The sequence below is a fragment of the Myodes glareolus genome, chromosome 14 (genome assembly GCF_982192425.1).
Source record: "Myodes glareolus chromosome 14, mMyoGla1.1, whole genome shotgun sequence".
In the NCBI taxonomy this organism is placed as follows: Eukaryota; Metazoa; Chordata; class Mammalia; order Rodentia; family Cricetidae; genus Myodes; species Myodes glareolus.
The window spans coordinates 16,642,537-16,655,460 of NC_142039.1; the positions used below are offsets into that span (position 1 = coordinate 16,642,537).

At 45.9% G+C, this 12,924-nt stretch overlaps 1 long non-coding RNA gene across 1 annotated transcript; it reads right to left on the reverse strand.

Annotated features, from left to right (window-relative positions):
• Positions 1–3,574: 3,574 nt before the first annotated feature.
• Positions 3,575–11,179, reverse strand: LOC148119761 (uncharacterized). Its single transcript, XR_015734814.1, has 3 exons — positions 11,077–11,179; positions 10,499–10,578; positions 3,575–4,321 (listed from the first exon to the last, which is right to left on the reverse strand). It is a non-coding gene; the product is annotated as an uncharacterized LOC148119761 (long non-coding RNA).
• Positions 11,180–12,924: the final 1,745 nt, after the last annotated feature.

Genomic DNA, 12,924 nt, shown 5'->3' on the forward strand with positions numbered 1-12,924 from the left:
GGTAGAACTTTTGGAAGGGATTAGGAGGCGGGGCTTTTTGAAGGAGGCATGTCACTGGAGGTGGCATGGTGGTCTCCAAAGCACAGAGAACGTGGACAAGCCTCTGTCTGGGCATAGGAGAGGAAGAGAAAATGGATAAGACTCTATTTCTGATGAAGTGTGCAATTGAATTAGAAACAGACAAAAAAGGCTATGGAGGATGGAGCCCATGTGAAGCCTGGAGGACAGAAAGTGATTGGTTGGTCACCTCTTCCTAGTGCCCCTAGTGTTGAGACTGTGAAAGACTAGGGGAGTCTGTGGAAACCCATTCATCCATAGAAACTTCCTCTGCTCCTAGCAACGAACACCTGTTGCTCAAAGATTCTAAACCCTTGTCTCCTGTCCTGCTGACTTCCTCACCGATGGAGTCACAGTCATCTGAGAATGCTTTTCGGCCACCAGAGACCCTGACAACTGGAAGATGCCATTCACCGGCCCAACAGGCACCTTCCTACCCATCTCATCCTCAGAATCCTGTGGCTTGTCCTCCATCCTTGCCACATCCAACATGACACTTCATGAGTTTGACTGGAAAAATACTGGGGACCTCACAGAGCTCACAAACTCTGCCATGTTTGCCTTCTCCCATGCCAACCACCCCAGGCATTAACCTCTCATGGAGGCGTACCTCGACCACCCCAGGCCTTAACTGCTCTAGCAGGTCTACTTGAACCAGCCTAGATCTTGACCACTTAAGCAGGTCTACCTCAACCACCCCTGGCCTTGACCACTTAAGCAGGCCTACTTCAACCACCTCAGGCCTTGAACATTCAAGCAGGCCTACCTCAACCATTTCATGTCTTGTTCCCTTCAGCAGGCCTACCTCAACCAACCCAGGCATTGAACACTCAAGTAGGCCTACCTCAGGCCCTATCAGGTACCAGGTAATTTCCAGAACCCTGTGTAGCTCTACCTCCTCACCTGACGAGTCCTTGCAAGAGGATCTTTCTCTTACCATCCACAAGGCCTCGTTCTGGACAGGCCCCACAGACAGCCAGATAGAGGCTGGGGAGCCCTCTGTCATCAGCCCTGTTATACAGGAGATGCAGGAAGTTCAAATCAGCAAAAGATTCCAACAAAAACTTTGCAAGGAAAAAGGAAAAGGAAGATCAGATCTTTCCTCTGGCTGTACAGGTAGTATGCCGCATTCCTGCAGCAGCAAGGAGGCCAACATCACCTCACGCCCCTTCTGGATCAAAGACATTAAATCAGAGCAGTGGTCACCAGAAGGTCTTAGCTAACAATTTAAAGGAGCTTTACTGTGGTCTCCCCTGGCTCCACAGTGAGTCCCTAGTGGCTCCTGTCATCATGACAATGTCCCCACTAGATCCCCCTCCATCTTGTTTAATGGACTCTCTACTTACAGTCAATTACACATTAAGGCCATCCACAGCTCTGTTCTCCAAAGCCCATGTTTCATCACTTGGTCAAATGGGATCCTTTGACTCCAAACTTTTCCTGGTCTCAAACACCATGAGAGACTAGAATCCAAGCCAAGGCCCATGACCCATCCTTTCTCTCAAAGCTGTTGTGCAATTCAGCTCCAATTAGGAACGATGGGGCTTCCTGTCCTAGAACTTTAAGAGCCCAATTTATTGTCTCATTTGGTGTTTGACACCTAGATCGCCACCTTGTGAAGAAACACAGAGAAAGTAGGAGCGATTTGCCAATCATGGTTAAAAATCACAAAAAGCATTTAATCAACAGACTTCCAACTGTTGGGACTCACAGAGCCGGGGGCCTGGTATCCATCTCCATGGGGATTACAATATCCCCGAGCTACAGGAGCAGACAGAAGGAGATTTCAAAAACAGACTCACACAACACCAAGGTCAATAACCCCCAAAAGTCCAGCTATCCGTAGAACTGTGGGACAAATATTCTCCAAGACTGTGCCCCCGAGGTTCTGCCTGCTGCAGATATCCTGGCTGTCAGGACTTCCCAGTCCAGCCTCAAGACTGTGCCCACTACAATCTAGTCATCCTTCCAGGATAGCTCTCACTTCCTATCAAGAGAAGGGAATGTCCCTAACATTTCCAATCCCCAAAATGCATAGCAGAGCCGTATGTTTTGTTCAAATAATGACAAAACTGAATAGAGAAGTCACAGACAGGACATACAGCTTATAGAGATGAGGCCTGTAGAAGCCTACACGACAAATAATGAAAAGAATTTTGGGGAAAGGATAAAAGGCTTTTGATTGTCATATTGATCCCAAAAATCGGTGCAGGAGAATTCTCCGCAGAAAGTCAATGGTTTATCAGCCACAACACAAACACAAGTATCAGTGTGAGCAGAATATTCACCCCCCACACGGCACTGAAGGGCATGACCCCTGACCTCTGTTGACAGAAAAAAACATAAAACAAACAAACACTAGCGGTTGTTCCCAGCCCAATCCTAAGGTTGCAGTCAACCTTTCCCAGACAAATGGATGTGCTATGGCCAATCTATGTGCAGAGAAACTGTGTCCCTAGACAGTCACTCTCAGCATAGGGTACTGGCACCACGTGCCTCAGGCATCCCAGTCTATTTTCCAAGGCACTGCATAACTGTATGAGCTGGCAAAGCAAATGCTTTTCCTAATGTAAGGTAACGAAACAGAACTAACCATGAGTACAGTATGACTTTTGTGTCCACCTCACAGAGCATCATGGGCAGAGCCTGGCAGAGTAATATGGTTCTTGGATTTTGTACAGGCAATCCAGAGAGAAATATAGCCTAGTCAAGCTGTGAGGATGTGGCTCTAGGAGAAATGAACCGAGAAGTGTCAGTTCAGGAGATCAGTGTGACATCCCAGGCATCAAGCGGCAGGGACAGCAGGGAGCTGGAGGGCACAGAACAGGAAGAATCCTGTGAGTGAGCACTCCCCACGGAATCTGCAGAGATGAGGGTAAGTCTCAAACAATGGATTGCTGGAGACTTTTTCCCAGGATTCAGAAGACTCAGGCCTGAGCACAGACATCTCACTGCTCAGCCACTGGCGTTGTTCTGGAGAACTGTGCCATGGGAAAGTCCTCTCAAGACTGTGCCCCAAGGTTCTGCCTGCGGCAGATATCCTCACCTCTAGAGCCTCTCAGTCCGTTCCTGCTACAACCAAGTCAGGCTCCCAGGACAAGAATCCTTTCCTGTCTAGAGAAGGAAATGTCCCCAAGATTTCAAAACCCCGGGAAGCATGGCATAACCGTGTGCTTAATCCAAACAGTAAAATAGAGGGTCCTGGAAGTCCCAGACAGAAATAAGGGACAAGTACTGGACTGATAGGGGAGTTCAGCCAATCACATTCTGTTTTTGGGGCGTGCCGCCCTCAGGCTAAAGCCTGCCTATAAACCTAGCAAGCACGCTCCCCAAGCCCCTTTTTTGCCTAGCTCCTGCATCCAGACGGATAGTTTGGATTATGGTGTAAGCTGTTGTAAGTCTTACTTCTGTTTATTAAAGCTGTATATTTTGTATCAAGATAGTCTGGGGACTTTTCGTTACCAATCGCCCTGCGGCTTCACTGGAAACTGAGAGATCACATGACTATCAAAAGAACGTTGGGCACAGAATGAAAAGATTTTTATTTTAATTTTAACCCCCAAATGTAAAGTGAAAGAGAACTCCACACAAAAGCTCAGCAGTTATCATCCAAGACACAAAACCAAGGGTCAGTCCCGAGCAGACTCTTAATGACCCAACAGGTCACTAAGAACAGGACCCCATGGGCTCTGTGGGATAGACTCCAGGAGAGAAATTGGGGATTAACCATAATGTCCTCCCACAAAGAAAACACTATACAATGAACCAGCCCAAGATCCAGCAAGTTGGCATGTCTGCCACCATAGGATTCCCACGGCAGCAAAAAACACAAAACAAATACTAGCTGTGTTCACCACTCCAATCCTAAGGTACACGGTCAACCTGTGACAGACAAATGGATGCCCTATGGTCATCCAATGTGCAGATCCTGTGTCCTGAGCCAACGATAATCAGCACAGAGTACAGGCACCATGTGTCCCAAGCATCCCTGTCCATTTTCTTAGGTACAGCCTCTGCAGAAGGGTACTATCTGGAAAAGCAAATGCTTCCCCATCTGAAAGTAAGGAAACCTGTAGGCATTACTTCCTCTGTGTATGCTTTATCTTGAGGTCCTGTCTCCAGTGCTAGGCCACAGGGAAAGGTCTGCATCTGGTCCACCTTGGAGTACTGTTTCCGGAGAGGATATGGCTCGACAAAGAGGTGATAGTGGCGTTTGAGGTCTCACCATCTCCTAGTTCCGTCATTGTAGTTAGTGCCAATTACACTGTAACGAAGGAAACAAAAATCTTTAGAATTTTTTCGGGGGAGGGGGGTCGGTGTTTGGGCTAAGTCAACCCTACAGGACCAAAAAAAAACAAGAAATTTTTAGGACTACAGAGAGTGCTAAGTCAACCACGTAAGACGCCCTCCTAAACATCATTCTAACCTTGTCTTTTTTCTGATTTGCTCTAACCTGATCTTTGTTTAGCTGTGTACAGAGGCACCAGAGAGCCATCCCAGTGTCTACCCAAGTCACAAAGTAGGCACAGTCATCACAACAGTAGTGTGGCATCCTTGAGTTCACAGCAAGAGAATCATGACCTCTGGATACCACGCCGAAGAATAAAGGACTTAAAACCCTAGGGATTCCCTACTCAACTAATTGGAGAAGGGCAACCAGCTGAGTTTTCCAGGCCACCCAGCTCGGCCTAGATACAAAGTAGAGTCACCCTGTCCTATGTCTGCCTTCAGTCTCAGAATGGTGGCCAGCATGGCACTGACAACTTTTCATGTCGTGGCAGTTGTAGAGACCCCTGGTCATTTGCGATTTCTTATGGTACATTGTATATACAGTACCCATCTGACTGTGGGTACGAGGAGCATAAGGGGAAGGTAGAAATACAAAGGTTAGAGTCAAGGCAGGCAGAAAGGCCAGAAGTTAGGAACTCTGGATGTCCCTACAGCCTGGTGGTTTTGCACGCACACGTTGTGCCAGCATTACTCTGAAGGGAAGGAGGACACTGGCGAGGGTTGAGGGATGCATTGTGCTCACAGAGCAAGTCATTCTAGGACTCCAGCCCTGGCCTTTTCAGAAGCCCCGCAGAACAGGCCCCCTCATAGTGCTGGTTCACACAGCAGAAGGGACTTGTCTAAAATGCCGGGCTCCTTGGCCCTCTGGACCGGCCAAAGTGGGTCCCTTCCTGGGCATCACTCAGCTACTTTCCAGGTTGCCTTGCCCCGGGCTCTGTTCTCTTAGGACACACGTGGAGGTCACAGCACACAAGAGCAGCCAGTTCCCAGGGAGGCCTGCACTGTTCCCCACAGACGGCGGCCAGTGAAGAGCTCCAACAGTGTCACTTATTCCCTGGGAGAAAACTAGGTTCCAGAAGGTCCCACCAAGGGAGAGGACATGGACATGGGGCCTGTTCCAGCATATGACCCGAGACTCTCCATGTGATACTCAGCAGCTAATTAGTGGACATGGGAAACACAGACCTCTCCTGAGCCAGCTCCATATCAATGATAGCAGCCTCTCCAGGAGTACGAGAAGCCAGAACCTGGAGACTGGCAGTTCTCTGTCCTATGCGCACCCCAGGAGGTGCATCTGGATCCTGCAAAGTCTTGGGATTGGGTCCCAGGAGTCCTCAGGTTACAAGTGCTAGAGGTAGTGGTGCCAGCCCAGCAGGCAGCAGAAGGAATGGGGCGGCCACCGTCAGCCCTGTAAACTATAGTGGATGTGCTCTGGGCCTGGAGAACCTCACAGAAACCTCTACAATATTCTCTCTGATCGACCTCTGAAGAGCTTTCTACAGAGCCGCTGATACAGATTCCCACTGAGAAAGATTCCAGAATTTCAGACACTAACCCTTGTGAACTTCATGAATAAAGACAGCAGATTCTGAAGCCTCTCCATAGAGACTTCCACACAGAACCCCTCAGAAGGAACTTGCTAGAGTCCTTGGCAGAAATCCACAGATAGAGACTCCAAAAACCCTTTCCAGAAGTCCACCCAGGCCCTTTCCCAGACTTCCCCAACACAGAATCCACACACATCTTTCAAGTCCCTTATGATAATCCCCCTGACATTCTACAGTCCTGGACATTTTCACAGACCCACCCGCACATCCACACAAATGTCAGTAGATGTTCACCGACAACCACTGCTCTAGGAAGCCCCTCTGTATGCTCTGACTATGTTTCATTACCACTGGTTAATAAAGAAACTGTTTTGGCCAATGACTTAGCAGAGTAAAGCCAGCTGGGAAACCAGAATACAGAGAGAGTAGGCAGAGTCAAGGAGACACCATGTAACTGCTGAAACAGACAGATGCCCAGAATTTTACTGAGTCAGCCATAGCATTGTGGTAATATATAGATGAATAGAAATGAATAAGACATAAGAGATAACTAGAAATAAGTTTGAGCCATTGACCAAACAGTGTTGAAATGACACATAGTTTCTTTGTGATTATATCAGATCTGGGGGCCGGGAAATGAACTATCAGTCTCCAGTTACATAATGGTGCAAACATGGGCCAATTACATCCACATGAAACCTGAGGGAGCTTGGGAAGGAATCTGAGACACAAAAGAACAGAGTTAAGAAACAAAAGAGAAGTGTTAAGGACTGCTTATTGGTAGCAGCATTTCCTCAGGTAGGCTCTGTTTCCTGGCAACGAGGAGAAGCACATCTTCTTTAAGAGAAGCCTTCCTGACTCAGCCTTAGCAGCAAAATCTGACCAGCTTCGTTAGGAGTCGGCTTCCTGATTTGTGCTGGTCGCATGAAACTCTGGCTCTTTCTGAAGGTCTTGAACTTAAACTGGGTCTGTGATCAGTGTGCTTATAAATTGCCTAATGGCGACATAGACCCACTGTGTCCCTGGAGCTGGGATGGTGAGCATGGGGGTGGGGGATGAAGGGAGGGTGGAAGGGGAGTTGGGAGGAGAACTTGAGGGAATGGGAGAGTTGAGATGAGAGCATGGAAAGAGATGTTTTAATTGAGAGAGCACTGTGAGGTCTAGCAAGAAACCTGACGCTAATTTCCCAGGAATTCACAATGATGACCCTAGCTAAGGCCCTAGGCAGTAGAAGAGAGGGTGGCCAAACTGGCCTTCCCCTGTATTCAGATTGATGAATATTTCAAATGTCACCATAAAACCTTCATCTAGCACCGGAATGAAGCAGAGGCGGAGACCCGCAGCGAACACTGGGCTGAGCTCCCAAAGCCCAATTGAAGAGTAAGGGGAATGAGAATGTGAGCAAAGAGGTCAAGACCATGATGGGGACACACACTGAAACAGTTTATCTGAGCTGATGGGAACTCACCAACTCCAGTTGGACAGGGAAGGAACCAGCATAAGACCAAGCTAGATCCTCTGAATGTGGTTGACTTTTGGATGGCTGGGGCAGACTGCAGGGCCACCACTGGCAGTGGCACCTGGATTTATCCCTACTGCATGTACTGGCTTTTTGCAAACCCATTCTCTTTGGATGGATATCTTTCTCAGTCTGGATATAGTGAGGAGGACCTTGGACTTACCCCAAAGCAATGTACCTTACCCTCTGTGAGGAGGAGACGGGTGGGGAGGGGTATGCCATGGGAGTAAGATGGAGGGAATGGGAGAAGTGAAGGAAGTGGAAACCGAGATTGGTAAGTAAAATGGAAAAAGATACAAAACAAAATAAAACAAATAAAAAGGACCTAATTATCATTGTCCTTGAGAATTAGCATTTTAGAAGCCATATATTCAATTATTATTTGTATAGCTTCTCAATTTTGTATCATTCTATTTACTGACAAATTCAGTCTTTGGAAGAAATCTGTCAAGGCTTCCTTTGTCCCTGTGTGATTTTAGTAGATGTCTCAATATTCTTCCCTATTTCTCCACTTCTGTCCCAAGCATTCAAGGCTGCTGCATGGCATAAATGCAGGGTGTGTGTGGTCATCATATAGAGAATGCCATTGTGCATCGTCATGAGCTCCCTCTCTAAGAAGTTGATCTTGGCAGATTTCCATATCTCTAACACTATTTTGTTGTTCATTGGATGAAACCTCTTCTCAGAATCAGGTACTTCATTGCACTTGTAGACCAGGCCCTAAAAAAAGCTTTAATCAAGTCTACACTGTCTTTAGGGAGAATTCTATTACAAACTGACCATGAGTTTAACACCTGTTTCACAAAAGGTGAATGCATGCTATGTAAGACTATAGCTTCCTTGAAGCTCCTTAAATCTAACATTTTCACAAGAGTTCATTTAACTCTTGCATAGCCTTGGGGAAGTTATCATTTGGCAATTGTTCCTGTCAGATGACTGGATAAATTAAAGTTGGTTGTTTGAAAACTTTATGCTCTTCCTCTCTTTTCTTATAATGCAATACTGCACTTGTTTCTCCCTTAAATTTCTAGTCTGGATATGACTATCTCTGTGATCTGTTTTATTAAGTCTTTCTAAAACTTCTTAGCTCTCAGATTAACCAATATTTTTTGTAATGTTTACATCACTAAAGCAGAGGTTTACAACTGACATTACATAAATCCCATCTAAAATAGCTATATTCTCATTTAATCATTCCAGTTTCAAACTGTCCAGCATATTATCATACAGAGATCCAAATTCCTCCATTGTAATAGTCTCTCCTATTTTTTCATGTGATACAATTGAAGGTTATTTTTGATATATTATGTAAATTATTACTTTTGTTTTATGACCTTTTTATATTGATACAAATATAAGGTTATTTTTGTTTCATTGTATATATGTTTAACTCTTGTGTAAAATTTTTTTGTGTTGATACAAATATAAATTTATTTATCTTACACGGTACATATGTTGCTATGTTTGATTACAGTGTTACCTATGCAGCTCATACCTATCCAGCTCGCTTAATTATGCAATGTGAAGTTTTAGTCCTTGAAAGCTATTTAAGATAATAAATACAGATTAATAGTCATCCATAACTATCAAACTCATAGGTTAGTTATGTTTTCAAATTCATATAGATGACATTCAAACACTTCAAAGACCTAAAGAAATTGGCGCTTAAAATGTCTTAATAAGGAACACTGAACTGAGCACTCCACAGTCCAAATGAGGAACAGAAGGATGAAGAAAATAAAAAAAGTAATCAGGACTGCGAGGGATGAGAGCACCCACTGATACAAGGGGACTGATATAATGAGAGTTCACCAAGGCCTGTTGGACTGGGACTGAACGAGGATGTGATCCAACCAGATTCTCTGAATGTGGCTGGCCCGGAGCCTTTTTGAAAAGCCATTGACAATGACACTGGGACTTGCTTCCTCTGCATATACTGGATTTTGGCGCTCCAGTCTGTTTGGACTCTCACCTTTCCTGGACCTGGAGGGAGGGGGGAGGAACTTGAACTTCCCACAGGCAGGAAACCCTGACTGCTCTAGGGGATGGAGAGGGAGGAGGAAAGGGAGTGGGGGGAGTGGGAGGGTGTTGGGAGGAGGGGCTGAAATGGAAACTTTTATAATTTAATAAAAAAAAAAGAAAAAAAAAGTCTTAATAATGTAGGCTTTTCTTGACATAAGACACTTCTACTCCTGGCAGAATCAATCTGATTCCAAAAAAAGAGATGTTCTGTATTGAAGAAATTCCATATGAAGTTTGCTTCCTTTGTTAAAATAGCAAGACATTTGTGCAAGAAACTGTCATTGCCTTGACTGCTGACTGTATGCTGTCTGACCTGGACAAGCAGGACACACAAAGAGTGACTGCCAGCCTTTGAAAGACAGGGTAGGACACTCCTTCAAAATTTCTTGCTTTAGAAAAAATCTGTCCGATATTCTAGTCCTGTAGGCCAAAGATGGATACCCCAACACTATAAGGAAACTTGTGTGACTGTCCAGGCAGCCAGCTGTTTCTATCGTGTCTCTTAGTGTGAGAAATCACTTGCTCTGCACTTCCTGTGTACTGAGGTAAGATTCTGTCCTTCTCAGGTAATTGATGGGATCAGACAGCAGACAGTTTTCCAAATTAAGATATGAAGGTAAGTTTTAGATAGCCAGACTGTCAACAACAATGTGGGGAAAGGTGTTATTGAGCTAGGAGACCCACTGCTAGACTCCATTGAGATGTGTGTGATTAGAGGAGGAGGGGAAGGTAGGGAAGGAGAGAAGCCCTGGCTCTAAAGTCCTCCTTCCTCACATTGTTTCTTTGAAACCTTGAAACCATACACAGATGCTCCTCAACTCAAGACGCGGTCACAGGCCAAAACCCATCCGGGTATAAATAACGTGATTTTGATATGGAATGAACAGACCTATCAAGCATCACAGCTCAGCCCTGACAAGCTTGTGTTCAGAACATTTGCTTACTAATTGCAGTTAGGCAAAGTCATGCCACACAAACCCTAATTTATAATTAAGCATTAATAAGGTAAAAGATTGAAAATGGCACTGAAAGAAACACAAAGAGTTGATAGTTGTGGACTCACCTGACTGGAAAGCTGACAATGTATGCACAGGACCATGGACGTCAACCTCTTCTGTATTCCTCCCAAGTGAGAACAAGTGTCTGGAACAGAGAGGGTGACAGGGACAGTGAAATCAGAGAGAAATTCATTCCTTACTGGCTATGGGGCGGGTGAGTCAGAAACCTGGATGTGGTGTCTATTTAACCCGCAATGTGGAGGCCTTCACCTTCCTGGGAGCCCACAGCTGTGGTGTAGACCCAGAATTCCAAGACCCTTCAGCTCTCCCTGTCTGCACTCCCCTAGGAACCTCCTCCCCTTTCTGGTCCCCTCAGCCTCCTCCACCCCTCCCATGCTTTGAAATCTGCTGTCACCATCTCCTTCCAATGCCAGATGCTGCAAGGCTCTCAGTCTGGGCTACAGTTAACAATGTAACACTGAGCTCCAGGGAGGTCAGAGGCCCTAGATACTGTGACTTCTATACTGCTGGGCTACTCATTTTCTCCTTCAAGACTCAGCAGCACCAGGACCATTGAATTTCTAGCCAAGGCCATGGAGGACAAAGACAAGTTGTCTGCTAATGTCTGGGTGGGGATTCTTACAGGACACCTGACAGCAGTTAGATTAACAAGGGCAGACCTCTTCTCCATCCAGCAGCACCACAGACTGGACAGTTAAACTGCCAAAGGGCAGCAAACAGTTCAGAACAGCTAGCCTAATTGACTATAGGCAGCTGGTCCCATCATGTGATTCTTTGGTAGCCTGTCATTGGCTGAAGCATCATTGCTGTGATTGGTTGATTCAATGCCTACAAGATTATCCTGTAGTATTAAGCTACAGGTTACACTGTAAATCGGGTTACAGATGACTTTGTGTGGTGGCCACAAACATACATTTGTGAAAAATGTTATCAGTCAAAACCTGGATAAAGGTGCAGGTCAAACAAGTTAGAATTTAATAGCCTCAGGCTGATCATCCTTTACCTGTCTTGAGGAAAACAAGACATTGACACAAAACGTGGGTGTGACCAGTGACACCTCCTGCCAGGATCACAGTGACCTGCTGCTCTCCAGACAGACTTCCTGATCCCACAGTGTCAAGTTAGCCAAACATTCCAGGATTTTACCCTTCTGTTATTCAGAGGCCCTTCAACAGACAAGGCAGCAGCCACACTCCTTTCTTCACTGCTGAGTTCTCAGGGCCTAAGACAGAGCCTGGCACGTAGAAGGTTCTCAGAAAATCTTGTCAGATAAATGAGTGGCCACATTCTCCTGACAGTCTGTCTCGGCTCTCTCTAACTTTTGCTTGCATGAGCACGTGCACACACACACACACACACACACACACACACACACACACTCACATACACACACACACACACACACACACACACACACACACACACCCCTCCAGTGCAGGGAACATCAACCTTCTTACTAAACCTGACCATTTCGTAAATGATCTCCTCAGGTACATTGGTTTATCTGTCATACAGACACTAGCATTTCTCTAAGACATTCAGAACCTTAGGAAGGAAGCCATGGTTCTTTTTTTTTTTTTTTGGCCTCATCTTGCCTACTTGACAGGTCTGTACACATGCCACTTCCTGTCTGGAATGCCCATTTCTCTCCTCCACCCTTCCACCTGCCAGAGCTAGATTCTTACAAATATCTATGTAAACCATGATTCAGGTCTGTCTTTCCTGAATCTGATATTTGTGCCTTTTGGGCATTCTCACAGTTCTAGTCAAATAGTTCTGAGTGAAGAAATACAACTTTAAAGCTACGTCATGGAGCAGTAATGTTTCTGTAAGAGACATAAGGAACGCACTCACGGATCTGAGCAGGCATGCTCTGAAAAGATGTCAGAATGTGCAGACCAGAGTGTGTGAAGTCTCTGCTGGGAGAGAGAGTGAGGAGAATGTGTGTAGGTCAGGACACACTAGACTTTCTTCTGTCCCTTCTTCTATAGCCTTTCTTCCACATCAAGGATGCATGTGCCACACAAGTCAGCTGAGGCGGAGCCCAGAAACAGAGCTGGAGCCTGTGCCTTGGTTCCAGGGCTCATTTTTCTCTCCATGGAGAAAATGCAGTTTCCTGACACAACTAGGTTTCCAGTTGGGTTTCCAAACACAGAGATTGGCCAGCATTTCAGGATAAAAATCTACTTAGGGGCCATGGAGATGGCTCACTGGGTACAGTGTTTGTTGAAGAAGTATGAATGCCTGGGTTTACATTACTAGCAACCACGTAGAAACCTAGATGTGGTGGATCAGGGGTTCCTAACCCCAGTGCTGAAGGGCAGAGTCTGACTGATTCTGGGAGCTCAGCCAGTGTAGCCAAAGTGGCAAACCCCAGGTTCAGTGAGAGACTGTGGCGTAACATATGGTGGGAAGCAATCAAGGAAGATGTTCTGAGGTCAGTCTGTGGCCACCACACGCCCCACCAGGG